Here is a 22,164-nt window from a genome sequence, read left to right on the forward strand (position 1 = left end):
TTATGAACTCTTTATCAGGTAAAGTACTTATCTCCATTTCCTTAAGTTTTTGTTGTTTTATTTTGTTTTGTTTTCCCTGAGGTTTCTCTTGTTTATACTTTTGGAACCTGTTTCTCTGTTTCTTCATTTTGCTTGGGTCTTTGTCTTGGATTCTGTGTGTTAGGTAAATAGCCACTTCTTCCATTCTTGAAGGAGTGGTCTCATGTAGTAGATAGATCTTATTGTTTAATCCCTCTTCTGCTTTTGGTTGTCTTTTAAACCTTTGTGATTGTTCAGACAGACTGTTTTACTTTTAATGGCTCCCAGCAGTTGAGGGTGTACCAAGACCTGTTAGTGTCCCAGACTGTCAGAGTCTCTGTCAGCACCTAGATTCAGGCTGATTTTAAGCCAGATCCTCAGGGAGCAGCTTTTTTTAAAGTATGCAAATATATGCATTCCTGTGCTACTACAAGCATAAGCCTCCTGGCCACCTCAGCCAGGCAAACTGGAAGTGTCCCCTAGGTGGCAGTCACAAAAATTAGGGCTCCAGATGTATGTACTTCTTTCTGGGGGATACTTGTGAGCTGAGCTAAGCCAAACGAGAGTGCCAAGATGATGTATACTTGTCTGTCTTTCTTGAGTGCACCTCCATAGACCTGAATATGTGTGCCCAAACCTGAAACCCGCTTCTAAGGCTGAGGCTCCAGGATAAGCAAATAGGCCTCCTTTACAGAAAGACCAGGGTGTGTTCTATCTCGTATGCTGCCTGTGCAGTGCTCTGGGGATATTGGCCTGCCAAGAACTCTCTCCCCAATTGTAACAGTACCATGGAACCCCAGAACACTAGATCTCCTGTCTATGGAGGTAGGCGAACAAGGACAGCACTTAGGGAGAATCTGCAAAAACTGTGGCATTCAGATGTAAAAACCAGTGTAGTAGATGCATGCAGAATCTCCCCTCTGAGAGATACTGTCACTTTAAAGTACAGCAGAGGGAAAGTGTATAGGTGGCACTCGTTGGAGGTAAGAGGGAAAAAAAAAAGAAAAGATGTCGCTCATTGGCTGGAGTGAGGCATAGGGAGAGAGAACATTAAGATGGATTCGGCCAGCCAGCAGGCTCCCAGATGCCTGTTAAATTAGAGGCTTGCTTTCAGTCTAATTCTTTAAGATTACCAAAGAGGCTCTTACAGATGAATTCTGGGGCTCTTTTTATTGGCTGCCTCTGTGCTGAGCCCCGGGACAAGTAAGACTGCATGTAAGTCCTCAAAGAGCTATTTCTCAGTTCTTTGTATAGCCTTGGTTTCTTGGATGAAAGCCCCATTGTTTTTCAAAATTAAATATTTGGGGGGCTCATCTTTCAGGGGCAGATATTAAAAGTTGGATTCCAGATGTGGCATACAACCCTTTTGTTCCTCAGGGTGAAGATTATTAGATACAGTCCAGTTTTTATATTCATTTTTTTTTCCTGCATTATTCTTACTGACTCCACCTATTTCCAAAGTAACTTATGACAATACCTATCCCCCTATGCTCTTTGGTAAAATTGTTTCATACATTTGTAAAACCACTAGATTATTTTATTACAGTTGGCATTCCATCCTGGTATCCCAATTATCTAAATGATTTTTTTTTTTTTACTTATACGTTCAGGTTAGTCCTGTGTGCTATAAAGTCCTATGAGTTTTATTACATGCACAGTGTCATGTATTCACTATTGCAGTATTGTGAAGAATAGTTTCACTGACAAAACATACACACACACACACACTCACGAAAACAAAACAAACTCCTGTACTTCAACTATTCAACCCTAAACTTCTCCCTTGGAATACTTAGCAACAACTGATCCTTTAGCATATTTATAGGCTGACTTTTCCAGAATGTCAGATAATTTGAATCATATAGTATGTAGCCTTTTAGGTAGGCTTCTTTCAGAACCAAGCAATATACATGAAAGTTTTATTACAAATATTGAGTTATTCAATCTATATCTCAAAAATCTATATATTTAATTTTTGATTTTTTTAAATCAGAGTTTTATAGTTTTCTGCATATAGATTCCATACATATTTTGTTAGCTTTATAGCAGGGTTTACATTTTTTAATACTATTGTAAATGGTAGTATATTTTATATTTCAAATTCCAATAGTTCATTGCTGGCATGTAGGAAAACAATTTTTGCATATTATCCGTATATCTGTGACTTTGCTATAATCACTTATCAGTTTCAGGGCTGTTTTTGTTAATTTTTAATTTTCTACCTAGACAACCATGCCATTTGTGAACAAAATCCCTTTAATTTCTTCTTTCCAAGCTATACAACCTTGTTTGCTTTTATTGTCTTATTTTACTATCAGGAATTACAGTGCAGTGTTGAGTGTTGAATAGGAGTGTTGAGACAGGATATATATGCCTTGTCCCTAACCTTAGGAGGACCACTATGATGTCACCTATAGGATTTTCATAGATGTTCTTTATCTCTGCGTCTAGTTGATATGATCATATGATTTTACTTTGTTTTCTTTTTGATGTGGTAGATTACATTGATTTTTAATGTTAAATAAGATTTACACACTTGGAATACACATCACTTGGTCATGGTGTATACTTCTTACATGTTTTTATGTTTGATTTGTTAACATTTTGGTGATTTTTTTTTTTTTTGCATAAAGGTTTATGAGTGTTATTGCTCTGTAGTTTTCATCTTGTAATGTCCTTATCTGTTTTAAGGTAGTTCTGGACTCATAAAATGGATTGGAATATGTTCTTTGTACTTCTGTTTTCTGAAAGAAATATTGGAGTACTGGTATAATTAATTTCTTAAAAATTAGAAAATTTCCTTAAAAATTTGAAACCAACTTTGAAGTCATTTTGTCTGATGATTTATTTTTTGGAAGGTTATTAATTATGAACTCTTTAATAGATTTTATTACTTTAATACATTTCTATGATTATCTATTTCTCATGTTAAGTTTTTTTTCTGTTAGTATCTATTAAGGAATTTGTACATTTTATTTAAGTTTTCAAATATGTGGTCATGTTGTTGTTCACAGTATTTTTTTATTATAATTTCAATCTCCATAGGATCTGTAGTCATGACCTCTCTTTCTGAAATCCGTAACTTTTGGTCTCCTTTTTTTTTTTTTTTTTTTTTTTTGTTCTTGTTTAGTTAGCTACAATTATACCAATTTTATGATCTTTGTAAATTACCAGTTTGGGGGTTTGTTTTGCTACTATTTTCCTGCTTTTAATATTATTGGTTTCTGCTCTAATTTTATTATTTAATTTTCTTCTGTTTGTTTTTAGCTTAAATTATCATTCTCGAAATGAAGCATTTGATTAGTGACTTTAAATCTTTCTTTGAAAAAATATTTTAATGTTTATTTATTATTGAGAGACAGAGCATGAGCATGGGAGGGGCTGTCAGCACAGAGCCCAACGTGGGGCTCAAACTCACAAACCGTGAGATCATGACCTGAGCCGAAGTGGATGCTTCGCCAGCTAAGCTACCCAGGCGCCCCAGATGTTCTTTTTATTCTAATATATGGATTTAATGCTATAAATTTCCTTGCAATTACTTTTTTGCTGGCAATTGTGACAAGTGAAGTAAAAGTACAATGAGGATACTTAAAGGTGAAAGAATTTGACAGACATTGTGTATAAATGAAATTTCATAGGAAGTTTTGTAAATAGGAAGAAAATTATACCAGATTGAAATTTAGATCCATAGAAAATATTGAAGAATGCTGGAAATGATAATCCTATGGATAAGTATAAAGGTTGTATTCTTATTTCTTTGATATCTGTGAAACATATTTAACTCCTTAACACAAAACTAATAATCAGTTATAAAATTAAGACAAGTAGAAGTAAAGTGTATGAGTGATTTGTGATATTAAAAAAAAAGTATACTGTTTTATTATTTAAACATGTACAGAAAAATCCATGTCCCAATCACTTATGCATGGCCATACTTCTGCCCTCAGTCACAGGCAGGTTTTCTTCTTCAGCTACAAGCTTACATGGGTAGGTGAAGTATTCTAACACCAATTAATGCTGTCTTCCTAGTCCTCTGAGTTGCACATGCAGTATTCAGTTACAATCTCTCACCATATGAAGACTGAATTTGAGCCCGTCTTTTTATAAACAGTGGGACATCCTCTCTTTCCCTTAGCTTCCCAGAAGCAACTTTCTCTAGATCTTCAGCCTGTACTTCTTGTATGGTCTACTTCTGATCTTTTTAGCACAGATGCATGTTTATTATTATTTCTACATTGATCTAGAATATCTCTTTAGTTGGAAAAACAAGTCAATATTTTTTTATATTTGCAATCTTAACAGAGTATCTATATTAATTTTAATTTAAAAATATTTGTTTCAGTTCCCCTGTTTCATGAAAACGTTTTTGTTTTGCAAAAATTTTTAAAAAATTTACAAAAAAATTTACAAAAATTTACATATATATTACACTATTGCCAATTTACACATATACTACAATATATCCTAACTTGGGGTGCCTGGGTGGCTCAGTCAATTAAGCATATGACTCTTCTAGTCATGACCTCATTGTTTATGAGATTGAGCCCTGCATCAGGCTCTGCACTGTTAGGTTGGGATTCTCTCTCTCTCTCTCTCTCTCTCTTAAAAATAAATAAATAAACTTAAAATAAATTAAAAAAATAAACTTAAAAAAAAAAATATATCCTAACTTAATTCCGAAGTTTTTCATCAGTTTTGAGCAGAATAATCTTTAATTTATCTTCTTAGGCAATTTGTTTAAGAATTTTCATTACATATACAGAATTAGGGTATTATACTAAAGGAAATACAGTGATAATAACACCTGATTAGGGAGTTTTCTTACTCAAATATTTAACCCTTTATATTTGCTGTACGAAGTGAATGCAATAATATTATTTCTCAACTTTCACATTCATTCATGTTATTCATTTATGGGTTCATTAATTATAGAAGGAAGCTATACTTGTTTTTAGTTCCCAATATAATTTGTGAAGGATCTTGTGTGATATGATCTAATTTCCAATTAGAGACAAAATTAAAATTGCCTAAGGTTTATAATTTCTTTGAAAACAGTGAAGACAATCCCAAGCATTAATATATTCTCTGGTGTACTCATTAGGAGGAAGAACATTAATTAAAATGATGGTCATATCATTTATTAGTCCTCATTCAATAAGATATATTTTATCTTTATCTTAAGCAAACTTAATTATAAATAAAAAGGATTTGTATACATACCACAATAATATTATTAGACACAAATGTTGATTATCATGAATTTTAAATCCTAAACCATATTTAAATAGTTACATAAGTTGTATGTGTCTATCGATTAGTTTACATGTGCAACAATATATACACCCAGTAATATATATATTATGCATATTGAATGTATATATATGTATTATGCATCAAAGTATTAGTATTAATATATACACCCAGTTGTTTATATATATATAATATTATAATATATAATGCATATTGAATGTATATATGTGTATTATGCATATTGAATATATATGTGTATATTCATAGTATCGATATAGGTACATAAACATTCATATATATTTTGTATAGCCATATAGAGTATATATATCCATATATAATGAGTACGGATATATAAAATCAGTATGCCTTTACACTTGAAACCTGCCATAACTCCCTTAACTGTATGAACCTCTTCTGTTCTTGACCCTACCTCATCACTAGACCCTTTGCTTGATTTTCATATATATTTCTCAAAGTATACTAAGAAAAATTATCTTTTGGCAAGCCTTTATGACCATCTCACTCTAATTAAGAAATTCTTATTAGATATTCTAATATCTCCTTATGCTTAAGTATATATGAAGACTTTCAGCTACAATATAACAGTATATTAATTGTCTATCCCATCTCTTAGAGAAGCATATTTTAATATTATACAGCTGACAGCCCTGTTTTGCACCACTATTTGCCCATCTTCTAGAGCACGGCTTCTCAAAATTTAATGCACATACAGAATACCTGGTACCTTGTTAAAATGGAGATACTGATTTCATGTGGAATGTGGCTTGAAATTCTGTATATATAATGAGTTTTCATCTAATGGTGATGCCAATATTGATCTGTGGAGCACACTTTGAAAAACAAGGCCCTGAATTTGTGATGACATTGTGTGTCACAGTGACTGTGACATTCATATCTATAGATTCAGCATAGTAGTACCTCAAAGATGTTTGTTGGATGAGAGGATAAATGAAACAGTAATATTTAATAACAAATAAATATTTTGATTTAATTAACCATATTAAAAATTTTATATTCAGTGTTCCAATTTTTCTCATAAAAATTATACAGAGTAGGTTTTACTCTTTATAAATATTCAAGTGGTTCAGAAAGGTATATTATCCCACAGCACAAAGGCTAGGAAATGTCAGATGTTTTACTCTGACTTTACATTCATCCTTAGCCTTTTAATATACTCTGTTATTACTATACCTACCTATTCTTTCTTCTTATAACTAATTTGTTTACAAAATTTTTCCAAAGAACAAAATATTTGTATATGTTGTATGTGTTTATATATTGCTTTACTTTCTACATGTCTAAGTTTCATCATTTATATAATTTTAATAATAATAATAATCTCATTTCACTGTGATGATATAAGGATTAAGGTAAATAGCCCATGTAAAGAAATTAGCAAAATTCCAAGAATGACATACAAATAATAATTATGTGGCCTAGTGACAGAGAAATGGGTCAGAATCCAAGGTAGTCTCTGATGAGGGGAACAAAATACAGTGGAATTGAGATTTTGTTTGTTTTTCTTCCATGTCAAATTCTATTTGGCATATGAAATATTATGAGATGATTTTATTCATATTTATTTTGTAGTTTTATTTAGGTACACAAGACAATTTCAAAGAGTGGTAGTATATATATGAAAAACAGTGCTCTGTATCCACTAAAGAATTCAAAATAGGTTGGCTGATAGAAGAAAAAATGTGTATGGCCTCTTCATACATATAGGTAAAACTGCTTAAAAATAACATGAAACCCAAAATAATATATAATTAATTAATATACTTGAATATTCAATAAAATATGACGGTTTTCTTATTTACAAAGTGGAAGACACTTGAGCAATAGGAACTTTTGTTCATTGCTGCTAGGAATGCAAAATGGTACAACGGGTAGTTACTAGAGAAGATGGCAGAGTAGGAGGACCCTGAGCTCACCCTGTCTCATATTTTCAACTAGATATCATCCACATCCAAGTCAATAAAACAGAAAGTGAGCTGAAGACTGGAAGGAAGGAAAAAAAAAAACAAAAACAAAAACTCCATGACTAAATATAGAGAATAAGCTACATCTGAAAAGTGAGGAAAGTCAGAAAGGTGGAGAGAGGCTGCCTTCAAGAGGGAGGGAGCTGAGCATGTGGAAAGGGCAGAAAATCAGGCCCTCACACCACAGAGTTCACACAAATATTATGCAAAGACTAATCCCCATATACTTGGTTTTAAAAAGCAGAGGAGTTGAATTCTGTGTTTGTAAAACCAGTGGGACTTGGAACCTAGAGTTTTAAAGTCAGCTGACTCAGCACTGGGCAAGCCAGGCAGGTGAGTGATAGCCGGGCAACACCCTTAAGAGAGAAAGAAATCAGCATGGAAAAGAACATAAAAACAGCAATTTATACAACACCAGGGGTAAATGATAGATCTGTTCATGCTGATTTTGGAGTATGTTGGGTGACTTCTCCAAAATCAAGGGAGCTGGCAGGTGCCATTTTCCTTCTCTGTCCCCCAGCATAAATACAGAGATGCCTGTTCAAGGGAGGGCTGCACAGACACTTGCTACCTAACACATTAGCAGTGCACCATGCCCATGAGTTCTCTTGAGGACTTGCCCACTCCAAGCTTGCTAGCCTCTGTCCTGGGCTTAGGGCAAATATCGTTAAAGCTGCATGTGCTCCTTACCCATGCCCTGACCAGATGCTGGGAGAACAGCTGCCACTGCATACTGCACACATGTGCCATAGTGAGCACCTAGCTGCCCACCTACCTGCATGCAGATGCCCACTGTTGCCTTCATGCATGATGCCCAGCCACAGACATGTACCAGGCCTGGCCGCACCCAGCCATCATCATGTACTGTACCCAGCCTTGCACCCAGCTGCCCTGGCATGCATACCCCAGCTGCCACAGTGCTTCAGGGGAGCCAGCATAGGACTAGTAACCAGATACAAATATTGCTAACACCATGGCCCTGCTCTCAAGTTCCCCAGTGAGCATACCCTGGTCAGAGCTGGCTTGCCTGGGTCCCCCTAACAACACATGAGCAAGCATAGCCTACAACAAGCAGAGAGTCAGTGTAGATGACTATACTGAAAGGAAAAGTGACTCAGACACAACAGGGTGTAAGCAACACTCATAGGATTCTGTTCTGAAGTGCCAAGTCCTGGTGAAAAGGGAGGCATCACTACAGGGCACTCCAGGACCCCTTCTTCATAAAGTCACTATTTTAAAGACCAGAGGATATAGCTGACTCCTTAACATACAGAAACAAACACATACCAAAAGAAAAAAAAAAAAAAAAAAAAAAAAAGACAGAGAAATTCAAATGAAAGAATAAGACAAGTCCATAGCCAGAGATCTAAGCAGAACAGATATAAGTAACATGCCTGATAGAGAATGTCAAGCAATGATCATACAGATAGTCGCTGGACTTGAGAAAAGAGTGGGAGACAAGAATGAAAGGAACCCTTAAAACAGATATAAGGAGTAACATAGCAGAGATAAAGGGCACAATAAATAAAATGGGAAACATATTTGTTGGAATGAATAGCAAGATGGAAGAAACAGGAGCAAATTAGTGCCCTAGAAAACAGAGTGATGGAAAGTAATCAAGCTGAACAAAAGAGAAAATAATTATTATGCAAAAGGAGAATAGACTTAGAAAACTCAATAACTCCATCAAATATAATAACATTCATATTTATATGAGTCCCCCCCAAAATTATTTGAAAACATAATAGCTGAAGACTTTTCTAATCTGTTGAAGGAAACAGATATCCAGATCCAGGAGGCACAAGGAAACCCTGATGAAACAAAAGCAAACCCACACCAAAACACATTGTAATTAAAGTTGTAAAATACAGTGATAAGAAAAAAAAAAATTAAGTAGCAAGACAAGAGGTCATTAACATACAAGGGGAAAATACACAAGGACAGCAAGGGATTTTTCAGCAGAAAGTTTGCAAGGAAGAATGGAGTGGCATGAGATATTCAAAGTGTCAGAAAAATCTGCAGCCAAGAATCTTCTCTCTAGCAAGTCTATCATTCAGAATGGAAGGGGAGATAAAGAGTTTCCCATACAAAAAAAAAGTAAAGGAGTTCATGACCCTAAACCAGTTCTACATATTATAAGGGACACTTGGAGTGGAAAGGAGAGACTAAAAATGACAGTATAGAGGGAGAAAAAACAAAAGCTATAAAAATGAATATTTCAGTAAAAAAATCAGTCAAGGAACTCACAAAAAAAGGATATAAAATATAACCATATATATGGGGAGGAGAGAAGAACAGAATGGATTTAAACTTAAATGACCATCAACTTAATATACACTACTATATAAAGAAGAGATTATAAACAAACCTAATGGTAACCATATATAAAAACCACTAATAAATATGTAAAACTAAAGAGAAAGACATCCAAACATATCACTAAAGAAAATGAGAAAAACATGAAAGAAGGACAATAAAGGGTTAGAGAAACTTCAAAAACAACCACAAAACAATCTTAAAACATGGCAATAAATACATATCTATCAACAATTATTTGAATGTAAATGGACTACATGCTTCAATCAAAAGACAGGGTGATAGAATGGGGTGAAAAAACAAGACCCATCTAACTGCTACCTACAAGAAACCAATTTTAGACCTAAAGACTCCTGCAGATTGAAAGAGAATGGAGAAAGATCTATTATGCAAATAGATGTCCAAAGAAAGCTAAAGTAGCAATGATATATTGGACAAAGTAGGCTTGAAAGCAAAGACCACAATAGACAAAGAAGGACACTATATAATAATAAGGGGCACAATCGAGCAAGAAGGTATATGCACATGTATATATATGTAAATATATATGCACTCCGCATAGGAGAGTGAAAATACATACAACAGTTAATGACAAACATAAAGGAACTACCTGACAATAGTACAATAAGTAGTAGGGGACTTTATACTTACATCAATGGACAGATCATCTAAATAGAAAATCAACAAGGAAACCATGGCTTTAAATGATACACTGGATCAGATGGAGTTAGCAGATATATTCAGAATATTCCAACCTGAAGCAGCAGAACACACATTCTTTTCAAGTGCACATGGAATATTCTCCAGAATAGATCACATAGTAGCCCACAAAATAAACCTCAACAAATGCAAAATGATAAAAATCATAGCATGCATATTTTCTGACCACAATACTGTAAAACTCAAACTCAACTACAAGAAAAATTCTGGGAACAACACCAATACGTGAAAGTTAATATGCTACTAAAAATGGATCAACCAGGAAATCAAAGAAGAAGTTGAAAAGTATACGTAAACAGATCTAGAAAAAGAACAAACAAAACCTAAAACCAGCAGAAGGAAGGAAATATAAAAATTAGAGCATAAATAACTGATATATAAACCAAATGAACAATAGAACAGATCGATGAACCCAGTGAAATCTCTGAAAAAAATCAATAAAATTGAAACCATCTAGCCAGACTTATCAAGAAAGAAAGACAAAGGACTCAAATAAATAAACACACAAATGAGAGAAGAGATTTCTCAAATACTAAACACCACATAAATATGACTATTATAGGAGAATATTACGAAAAACTATATGCAACAAATTGGACAATCTAAAAGAAATAGGTAAATTCCTAGAAACATAAACTGCCAACAGTGAAACTGGAAGAAATAGAAAATTTGAAGAGACCAATAACCAGCAAAGAAATTGAATCAGTAATTAAGAAACTTCCAACAGAGGGGCCTGGGTGGCTCATTCAGTTTAGTGACCAACTTTGGCTTAGGTCATCATCTCACAGTTCATGAGTTCGAGCTTCAGACTGGGTTGTCTGCTGGCAGCAAAGATCCCGCTTTGGATCCTCTGTCTCCCTTTCTCTGCCCTCTCCACCTGCTCGTGCTCTCTCTCTTTCAAAAATGAATAAATGTTTTACAAAATGAAAAAAATAAGATATTCCAAACAAACAAATGTCCAGGACCATATGGATTCACAGGCCAATTCTACCAAACATTTAAAGAAGAGTTAATAACTATTCTTCTCAAGCTATTCCAAAAAAATAGATAATGAAAGAAAACTACATTCATTCTTAAGGCCAGGATTACCCTGATACCAAAATCAGATAAAGACACCACTAAAGAGATAAAGACAGGCCAATATTTCTGATAAACATAGATGCAAAAGTCTTCAAAAATGGACTAACAAACCAAATCCAACAATACGTTAAAAAAATCATTTCCAATGATCAACTGGGATTTATTCTTGGGTTGCAAGTGTATCACAAATTTACCGACGTGATACATCACATCAATAAGAAAGGATCAAAACCATATGATCATCTCAGTAGATGCAGAAAAATAATTTGACAAACTCCAACATTCATTATTGATAAAATCTCTCAATAAAGTAAGTTTAGAGGGAGCATAACTAATAAAGCTTTTCCCCTGAGATCAGGAAGAAGACACGGATATCCACTTTCACCACTGTTTTTCAACACAGTATTGGTTGTCCTAGCTACAGCAATGAGGCAGGGGGAAAAAAAAATAAAAGGCATCCAAATTTGGAAGGAAAAAATAAAACTTTCCCTATTTGCACATGACATGATACTATATATAGAAGACCTGAAAGACTCCACAAAAAACCTGCTAGAACTGATAAATCAATTCAGTAAAATTCCAGATACAAAATCAATGTACAGAAAACTAACATTTCTATGCACCAATACCATTATTGGTGAAAGAGAAATTAAGAGAAAGAGAAATAAAGAAATTAAGAAAACAGTCACATTCACAATTGCACCCCAAACAGTAAGATACCTAGGAATAAACTTAACCAAATGGTGAAACACCTGTACTCTGAACACTATAAAACACTGATGAAAGAAACTGGAGATGACACAAAAAAATGGGCAGACACTTCATGTTCACGGATTGGAACAAGAAACATTGTTAAAATGTCTATCTAAAGCAATCTCCACATTTAATGCAATCCCTATCAAAATACCAACAGTATTTTTCATAGAACTAGAACAGACAGTCCTAAAATTTGTATGGAATTGCAAAAGACCCCAAATAACCAAAGCAATCTTGAATAAGAAAATCAAAGCTGGAAGCATCACTATTCCATACTTCAAGTTATATTACAAAGCTGTAGTAATCAAAGAAATATGGTACTGGCCAAAAAAAAAAAAAAAAGACATATAGTTCAATGGAATAGAATGGAAAACCAAGAAATAAAGCCACAATGATATGGTCAATTAATCTTCAACAAAGCTGAAAAGAATATCCAATGAGAAAAAGACAGTCACTTCAACAAATGGTGTTGGGAAAATTGGATAGCAATATGCCAAAAATGATACTGGACCACGTTCCTATACCATAAACACACACACACACACACACACACACACACAGAAATTTTAAAGAGTTAAAGTCCTAAATGTGAGACCTGAAACTATAAAAATCCTAGGGAAAAAAACAAAACAGTAACTTCTTTGACGTCGGCCATAGCAAATTCTTTCTTGATATGCCTCCTGAGGCAAGTGAAAAACAACAGCAAAAATAAACTGTTGGGAATACATCAAAAGAAAAAGTTCTCCACAGTGAAGGAAACAACCAACAAAACTGAAAGACAACCTTCTCAATGGGAAAAGGAAGATATTTGCAAATAACATGTCTGATAAAAAGTATCCAAAAAATACAAGGAACTTCTACATATCAACACCCAAAAAATAATAATAATAAATAAATAAATAAATAATCCAATTTAAAAATAGAAGATATGAACAGACATTTCTCCAAAGAAGACATCCAGATGGCTAACAGATACATGAAAAGATGCTCAACATCACTTATCATCAGGAAAATGCAAATCAAAACTACAATGAGATATTACTGCACACCAGTCAGAATGGCCAAAATCAAAAACAGAGGAAATAACAGGTGTTGGTGAGGATGTGGGCAAAAAGGAATCTCTTGGTTCCTCTCTTGGGGAATGCAAACTGGTGCAGCCACTCTGGAAAACAGCATGGAGGTTTTCAAAAAATTAAAAATAGTGCTACCTTATGATCAGGAAGCACACCACTGGGTATTTACCCAAAGAATATAAGAACACTAATTCAAAGGGATACATGTCCCCCTATGTTTATGGCAGAATTATTTTTTTAAGTTTATTTATTTACTTTGGGGGAGGGGGTGGGAGGAGAGAGAGAGAGAGAGAGAGAGAGAGAGAGAGAGAATCCCAAGTAGGCTGCCAGTGTAGAGCCCAATGTGGGACTTGAACTCACAAACTTCTAGATCATGACCTGAGCCGAAATCTAGAGTCAGACACTTAACCAACTAAGCCACCCTGGCACCCCTGCAGTGTTATTTATAATAGCCAAATTGTGGAAGCAACCCAAGTATCTATGGATTGATGAATGGATAAAGATTATATATATATATATATATATATATATATATATATATAATCTATCTATATATGTATATATAATGTGTATATATGTATTTATGTGTGTGTATATATATAAAATATAAGTAATATATAAAATATAAGCAATATATAAAATATGTATATTATATATCTATAGTATATATAAAGGAATATTATTGAACCATAAAAAATGAAATCTTGCTGTTTGCAATGACATGGATGGGGTTAGAGTATAATGCTAAGTGAAATAAGTCTGAGAAAGACAAAAGCATATTTCACTCATATATGTATGGAATTTAAGAAACAAACCAACAAGCAAATGGGAAAAATAAGAGAGTAAGAGAGAGACAAGTCAACAGACTCTTTTTTTTGTTGTTTATTTATTTATTTTGAGAGAGAGAGAGAGAGAGAATGAATGAATGAATGAATGCACACAAGCAAGGGAGGAGCAGAGAGAAGGAGAGACTGAATCCCAAGCAGGCTCCATGCCATCAGCACAGAGCCAGATGTGGGCCTCGAACTCATGAACTGTGAGATCATGACCTGAGCCAAGATCAAGAGTCAGATGCTTAACCAACTGAGCCACCCAGGCACCCCTCAACAAACAGACTGTTCAAAAACAATTTTTTTTAATGTGTATTTATTTTTGACGGAGAAAGAGCATGAGCAGGGGAGGGGTAGAGAGACAGGGAGACAAAGAACCTAAAGCAGGCACCAGGCTCTGAGTTGTCAGCACAGAGCAAGATGTGGGGCTTGAAATCATGAACCGTGAGATCATGACCTGAGCTGAAGTTGGACACTTAACTGACAGAGCCACCCAGGCGTCCCAATAGGCTCTTAGTTATAGAGAACAAACTGATGCTTACCAGAGGTGAGGTGGGTGGGTGGAGGGGTGAAATAGGTGGTGGGCATTAACTAGTGAACTTGTGATGAGCACCAGGTGCTGTATGGGACTTGTTAAATTACTATATTGTACACCTGACTAATGTAACACTGTATGTTAACTTGAATTAAAGACTTAAAAAAATTACAAAATATTACAGCCATTTTGCATGGCAGTTAGGCAGTTTCTTACACAAATACAATCCAGTAAACATGCTCTTTACTCAAAGGGTAAAAACTTATGTTTACACAAAAACCTACATATGGACATTTATGACAGCTTTATAATTTTCAAAACCTGGAAGCAACAATGGGTAACCTTCAGTATGTGAGTGCATAAACACTACTATATCCATACAATAGAATATTATTCAATAATAAAAATAAATGAGCTATCAAATAAGAGAACATGGAAGAAACTTAAATGCATATTATGAAGTGAAACAAGCCAATTTGAAAAGGCTATATACTGTTATTTCAAATACATGGCATTCTGGAAAGGTCAAAAGTTTGAAAACAATAAAAAGATCAGTGGTTGCCAGGGATTAGGTGAGAGGCAGAGATGAATGGTTGGAATATATGAGGTTTACATCAGTGTACATATTCCATATGATGGTCTAATAAAGGATACATATCATAATACACTTGTTAAAACCAACAGAATGTACAATACCAAGAGTGAACTTAAATGCATTCTCTAGAATTTGGGTGGGACTTTGGGTGATAATGAGGTGTCAATGTAGGTTAGCCAATTTTAACAAATGAACTACTCTGAAGCAGGTGGTTGATAGCAGGAGAAAGTTGTGTGTATATGAGATAAGAGAGGACACGGGAACTTTCTGTACCTCTACTCATTTTTCCCGTGAGTCTAAAGCTATTGTAAAAAATAAAGTCTACATATTTTTAAAAAGTTGACATGCCCTATAACTTTGATTTAGGTTTACGTTTTTTCCACTGGTGGCTGAAATTTAACAAACTCATTAATTTTGAAAATCAGAAGCGTTAGAAATTTAAGCATTAGAAATTAGAAACAAAAGCATTTTGTTTATCAAGGTAATTGAGAGCTACTCAACCTACGATTATTTAAGTAAAATCATTTGCATATGTTTTAAAGTGTTTAAGTTTCAGACACTATCATTGTGATAGATTTTGTCATGTGTCAGGCTTATAGTCTGCTTATGATGAATATGCTTCCAAAATGTCTTTTATTTTATTTTTTTATTAAAAAAATTTTAATGTTTATTTATTTTTGAGAGACAGGCAGACAGAGTGTGAGCGGGACAGGGGCAGGGGGAGAGAGAGAGAGAGAGAGAGAGAGAATCCTGAAGCAGGCTCCAGACTCTGTGCTGTCAGCACAGAGCCCCATGCAGGGCTTGAACTCACAAACTGAGATAATGACCTGAGCTGAAGTCAGATGTTTAACCAACTGAGCCACCCAGGTGCACCTCCATAATGCCTTTTAAATACATTGAAATATATAAAATGTTTCCATTTTCAATTTTACAATGTTCTCATTATTAAATTTTTTTAGGAAAATTCTAATTTCTCAGTGTATCTCATCCATTTGGTCTTAACCATACTTTTCATATCTGTGTAATCTTTTCAAATTTAGCAAAAACAGTTTTGAAAAGTAATAAGACCTGACTTCATACAGATTATTGAAGAAGAAATTACTTTGCTTTTTTAGTAGTTTGCTGTGAAATTTGGAAATACTGTTGCACGTTAAATCAAACTAGTTTTCACATCAATATTTTTCATCAAATCAAAACTCAACTACTTGAATTTATTTCATATCTGGAATTCCACACCTCATAATAGAATAGAGGTCATAGACTAAAGTTTATGAGGGAGATTACACAATGACTAAAACTCATAAAGCTTTTATGTGAAAATAGGCAATTTCCTTAAGACTGGGAGTTATTGTAAAAGAAAAGTTACTTTACTTAATACCATAGAGTCACATACATTTGAATCCAAACATAAGCTTTGTACATCTGCATAACTCATCAGAACATCTATTTAAGAAGAATAAATCTGAGATATTATAAAGACAGCATTCATAATTCTGTTCTATGAGGCACCTCAAATGTTCACACTCAATAAATGTTCGTTAGAAATAACATTTCTATAATCACATAACATTTGTAGCATTTGGGAAGACAGTTAGTGTGCGGTATTCATTTACAAATATTAGGCGCCTTAATTGGGTACTGGGGATTATAGGCTTACTATTTAAAAATGATTTCTGGGGTGCCTAGGTGGCTCAGTCAGTTAAGCATCCGACTTGATTTCAGCTCAGGTCGTGATCTCACAATTTGTGAGATTGAATCCCGTGTCATGCTGACAGCACAAAGCCTGCTTGGGATTCTCTCTCTCCTTCTCTGCCCTTCCCTGACTCTCTCAAAATAAATAAATAAACTTAAAAAAAAAAAAAGATTTCTTATTCCTATAAAATCATAAAAGCTAAATCAATCATTTTTGCAATAAAAAAAGTAATGAATACATAGTTATTTCTAACTTATTTATATGTAACTATGAGTGTGTGTATATACATATATCTGTCAGTGCTTTTATTTATTATTAAAACTGCCAATTTTTGAAATTCATATGTATATTTCTCAGTTAACATCTTGATCAGAGCAAAATTTTTGGTGTGGCAAATTGTTCAATTTTGTTGTAGTATTTTCTTAGTAAACCACTCTAAATGGTTTGGTGAATAACAAAAATTTTGCAATTTATTTGTGAGCTTTCTTAGTAATGTTTCAATTCTTTGTCATCCCAGTAAGTCAAAACTGACAGGTGCTATGCCTAGTTAGCTTTGCATGCAAAGTGCATCTTGATTAGAAAAATTTTCCACCTATAATTCAATCCTTGTAATTTTCTTTCCTTAATCCAACTCCTAAATAGAAACATTTATTGAATGCAGAATTGTGCTAGCCATATGCTAGGCACTGATTATGTAAATATGAGAATCTTGTCCTTACTCCAAGAACTTATAAACTAATACAGTAAAAAGTAAATTTGCAAGTATTAGGGTAAAATATGTGAAATATATAAGTAGAAAAAAATGAACCACAACTAATGGTAGCCAAATGCCTAATTTTGAAACTCCCCTTGAAGTACTTGAGTTAAGCTCACTGAAAGCAATATCATAGAATCCAAAGCAATTTATATTCCCTAGTGTCACACACACAACTTTCACAATGACTCTTATGTTGTATCCATTTCTTAAACTTCTTTTGGAGTCCATTAAAATGAAAAGTTGTGTGTATATGTATTGGTGTATGTATAGAAATCTTATACTGAACTCTTGTTGAAGGAATGCATCTGTTTCCTCATAACTATAAACTGTAATCTTTGGAAGGAAGTGAATATGAATGTTTTGAATCTGACTTTTAAAAGTTCTCTGGTTTCATTAGAAAATAAATGATCATAACTGAACTAGAAGATTTTTGTTGCTGATCTATTTTGAGCACTGGCCAGTTTCCTAAATGCTTGAGGGTTCAAGCCCTCTCAGCTTTTCTTCAATAAATGAAGTTAAATTTAGTAACAATCCAATTGCAAGTGTTAACACAGATTTAAAATTCAAACCCAACTAAAATTTTATAGGATACTGATGACTAAAATACCCTATGTTTAAGGACTTTAGAATTCCTGTAGGTTGCACATCTGACTTAAATAATTTGATTGGCATCGATCCAGTAAGATATGCTTAGTTTAAATGGACATACAGCATCATCATTTATTAAAAACAAGCATGATTACAATTATTATTTTTTTGCTCTGCCCCTCTGTTTCTTTGCTATACCTTTCCTATTGAGCACCACAGGAGAGAAATCATACAACTAACTAGAAGAATGAAAATTTATGGTCTCTAAAGTCACCTGGTTTCCTGATGCTTTCCAGTATTTTCCAGTGTGTTCCTAGGTAGTCCTCTCTCCTGCTTATCAGATTTTCTATTTTAAAATATCTCTGTTGTCTTTGATCATCCAATCCTACCAATATGTCCACTTAATTACAGCAAATGACCTCACTTTATAGAGAAAACTATATAGAGAAACTTTATAGACAAAACAGTGATTATTATACACAACCAACAAGTTCTATTATTCTAATTCTAAGTTATCCAAGTTCTAAATTCTTGGTCGTCTGGGTGGCTCAGTAGGTTAAGCATCAGACTTCAGTTCAGATCATAATCGCTGTTCAGGAGTCCGAGCCCCACATTAGGCTCTGTGCTAACAGCTCAGAGCTTAGAGCCTGCTTCAGATTGTGTGTCTCCCTCTCTCTCTACCCCTCTCCCACTCTCTCTCTCTCTCAAAAATAAATAAACATAAAATTCTATTTAAGTTCTAAATTATTTTGAAAAGATTATAGGTTATATGGCAAACTACTTTGGTTATCATAATCCAATTGCTTCTGTACCTGTCATGCCTTTAGACTTTTTCATGAAAATGGAAGAGTTATTTGTCCTATTGGCACCAAAATATGTCATACATATTGTGGATCTTGTAGGTCTTAGCACTGCCAAATGGAGTTGCCCTATTAATTGCCTCTTGTTCTCATTTTTTCCCCATGAAACTTTATTTCCCATCCTTAAAAGCTTTCCTTCAACTTTAAATATCTCTTTTGATCTACCATCTTTTTTCCTGACTCCCCTTATTTAACCACTACTCAGTAGTAATAATTATTTCTACAAACTTACCCATTACTTTATTTCTCCACTTACCACAGAATACATTTTTGCATTAATTAATCATGTTAAACTCTAAGTTTGCATCAGATCCTACACTACACATTACATTATATAATATAATAGCAGTAAATAAAACAGGCAAGGCTTTTCTTTTGGAGATTATATTCTATTGGTGAGATTCAGAAAGTAAATCATGTAAATTAAGTAAATATCTCAGTGATAAAGGCTATGAGTGTAATAATATGAGGTAATAATAAATCAGGGTAAAGGGTTATCTAGAAGGTGGTGAAATCATTTCTGGTAAGGAAGTATTTGAAGAGACCTGAAGGAGTAAGCATGTGGAAATCAGAAGATGATTCTAGACTTAGTGGTTGATACAAATGAGCTAAGGCTGGGCCATGTTCACAATCTCATATAATCTGGTATTTACTGCTACCATTTTTTAGCCATCTTAAAAAAATGCCTCACTGAAACCCAAAAAACAAGTGCAATAAGAGGTTTGAATTCAAGCTGCCTGAAATACAACCTGTTGGCAAGACAAAAGTAAGATTATTCTTTCATGGAAAGGGAGAATACTGACTTGATAAAGTCTCAGTAGTGTTTTGGAGTGTGGAAGGTAAAGTTAGGATATTTATGTGGATTCTTTTTTTTTAACTAATTAATTAATTAATTAATTTATTTATTTTAGAGAGAGAGAGACAGAGAGAGTCCTGATCAGGCTCTGAGCTGCCAGTGTAGAGCCTGACATGGGGCTCGAACTCAAAAATCGTGAGACCATGACCTGAGCCAAAATCAAGAGTCAGTCACTTCACAGATGCAGCCACCCAGGAAGCCCTGGATATTTATGTGCATTCTTGTTTGAGGTAGATAGTCTTTGAATCTGTGGGCTTGGTTAGGACTGATTAAAGAAAATAATGTTCATAGCTGATATGCAGTGTGAATAGTGATGTGATGGTATTGAAGTAATGGTTTCTAAGTATGTGAGAAAGCAGAGGATTGGTCGATGCTGTCTAAAAATTGAACAGCTTGATTTTTTACATAAATGGGTTTTTGCAAACTTCCTGAAATGAACAATATGGTTATTTACAACTTTAATCTTTATAAACAAGAGTTTTAAAGTCAGGCTGATTAGGACAATGGATTAATAGAGTTTTTCTTTTTTTTAATGAAGAGAATAAAATATAATGGTCATATAAGTATAAGCATATAATATGTATTGGTAATTAATATGAGTTGTGTAGATATACGTGGTTTTGATTCTCAGAGTCTCCTTATCATCATTCTTCCTGGAGCTAAATCTAGACCATTATTATCTGAGGACAAAGCTTCATTGTTTTGTAAGATGTCATAGTCATGTGTCAGGATTCCAGAGCAGACTGTATCAACTTCCATAGTGTTATATTCCCTTGTCCTTTTTTGTTGGGTGAAATATTTTTCAGATTACTGAATAACACAGAGTTGGTACAGAAATATTTGAGGCTGAGAACACATGTAAAGAACACTACCACACAAATAAATATCTGACAGAAAGATTATTACCACAATTTGTAGTCCAATTCTTAGCCAGGAGCCCAGAGTATCCATATTAAATAAAGAGAACAGGCCCTATCCCCAATATGGGGATCCTACAAAACCAGATATGGGAATATTAGACAAATTATTCAATTCTATTATTTTTTGTTTGCTTTTTAGACCTGTTAGTAATATTAAAGTTCACACAGAGATCTTCAGAGAGATAAGCACAGTATTCTTCCTCTAAAATACCACATGCTTTCCTTTTTTTGAGGCCAATTACATATTAAGTAGCTGTATTTTCAAACATCACTTGTCTGACTTCATGACCTTGATTGATGAGGAGTCCAAAAGCCCCAATGACATTGTCTAACTTTCCTGATATTCTCTTACATACTCTTCTGCATATAAGAGTTTGCCTAATTTGTAGGCCTCTTACAGAGCACAAAGTAATGAGTCTTGAAGATACAGAAAACAATTTAGAATAGTTGGGGTTTTGGTTCTCAAATTTAAAATTTCCTTCTTCTGTTTCTTTCACCTTAAGTTACCTAATTGTCTTATTTTCATAGAGGAAAAGCTAACAGATCAAAATGGATTCTGACTGATGTCAGGTTGGGTACTATCCTGAAGTCAGCCATTAGTTTACAGTGATAAGACTTATTTCTCCAGTTTTCAGGTAGTAGCCAATGGGCCTTTGTTGTGCAAATTCATGAGTCATCAGGGGCATAAACCACCTATTTATTTTTTATTTTTGCCAAAACACCCCCAGAGACTAGTCAAATAGTGTTTAATGTTTTGGCACCACTTATTAAAAATTATCCAGTGTGGGGGTCACCTGGGTGGCTCAGTCAGTGAAGCGTCCAACTCTTGATTTTGGCTTAGGTCATGATCTCATGGTTCATGAGTTCAAGCTCTGTATCAGGCTCCACACTGATGGTGCAGAGTTTGCTCAGCATTTTCTCTCTTGCCCTCTTTCTGTCCTGACCATCCCTCCCTCCCTCCCTCTCTCTCTCTCTCTCTCTCTCTTTCTCTTTCTCTCTCTCTCTCGATAAATAAATGAACTTTTTTTTTCCCAGTGCCAAGTAAGAAGATCTGTACCAATAACACAACAATAGAGAAGTAATGCATTTTATTTTACTTTAAGTATCTACAAAATTACAACAGTTTCCAAACAAAATCTATGGCCTAGTTCTCTTCCAATTTGTGTTTTTGTGAAAGTTCTATCACAATAGCTACTTTTCTCCAAAAGTTCCCTGAGCATCAATTCAGTAGAGAAGAGAGCCTACTTTTCTAGGCAGAACATGATAGAGGGCTTTACATTTCTGGCACTCTTAATTGTAACATTTTTCATCTAA

This window comes from Panthera tigris, chromosome D1, assembly GCF_018350195.1.
Source record: "Panthera tigris isolate Pti1 chromosome D1, P.tigris_Pti1_mat1.1, whole genome shotgun sequence".
Lineage (NCBI taxonomy): Eukaryota > Metazoa > Chordata > Mammalia > Carnivora > Felidae > Panthera > Panthera tigris.